This window comes from Carlito syrichta, unplaced genomic scaffold (genome assembly GCF_000164805.1).
Source record: "Carlito syrichta isolate Samal-C Ts95f unplaced genomic scaffold, Tarsius_syrichta-2.0.1 Scaffold309648, whole genome shotgun sequence".
Classification (NCBI taxonomy): Eukaryota; Metazoa; Chordata; class Mammalia; order Primates; family Tarsiidae; genus Carlito; species Carlito syrichta.
Window position 1 is genome coordinate 63,913 of NW_007253744.1, and position 621 is coordinate 64,533.

Below are 621 nucleotides of genomic sequence, written 5' to 3' on the forward strand. Positions count from 1 at the left end.
TTGCTGGAGGTGAAACTAATCCTCATATACTAGTAAACACTATTTTGGTGACAGAGAACAATCAGATTCTATACTGCCAGCTGCAGATAACCTCTGACTTTAACTCATACATTTTTTGCTGTGTCCCTTACTTGAGAAGTTCCTAAACTCAACAATTTTGACTGTATATCTACTGTTAGGTCACCTTATCCTTGGTAATGCACACATTACTGTTGACAAGGTATGTTTGGAAACAACATGCCATAGGTTCACCACAAGGAGACACACAACATGGGTTAGTTTGGGAACAATGAGAACCATGCTGCTGACTCTTTGTAGGGGGAAAATAGAGAGGCCGTGACACTGAGACTATTACACCGGCGGGCTCGATGGGTAACGCTTCCAGGTCGAGCCCCCCAGAACGGGAGAAGTGGGGTCTTATACCTTTGTTTAGATAAGGGAGGGGGGGTCGTGTTGAGCGATTACACATCTTCTTTGGAATTTACAAGGTTGTGCTCAGAAAAATCAGGTCTTTCAAAGAACAAATGGTCTCCGGGAACTACAGGGTGAGCAGGGTTGTAAAACTTTATTTTTTTATTTTTATTTTTTTTGAGTTGGAGTCTCACTCTGTCGCCCAGACTG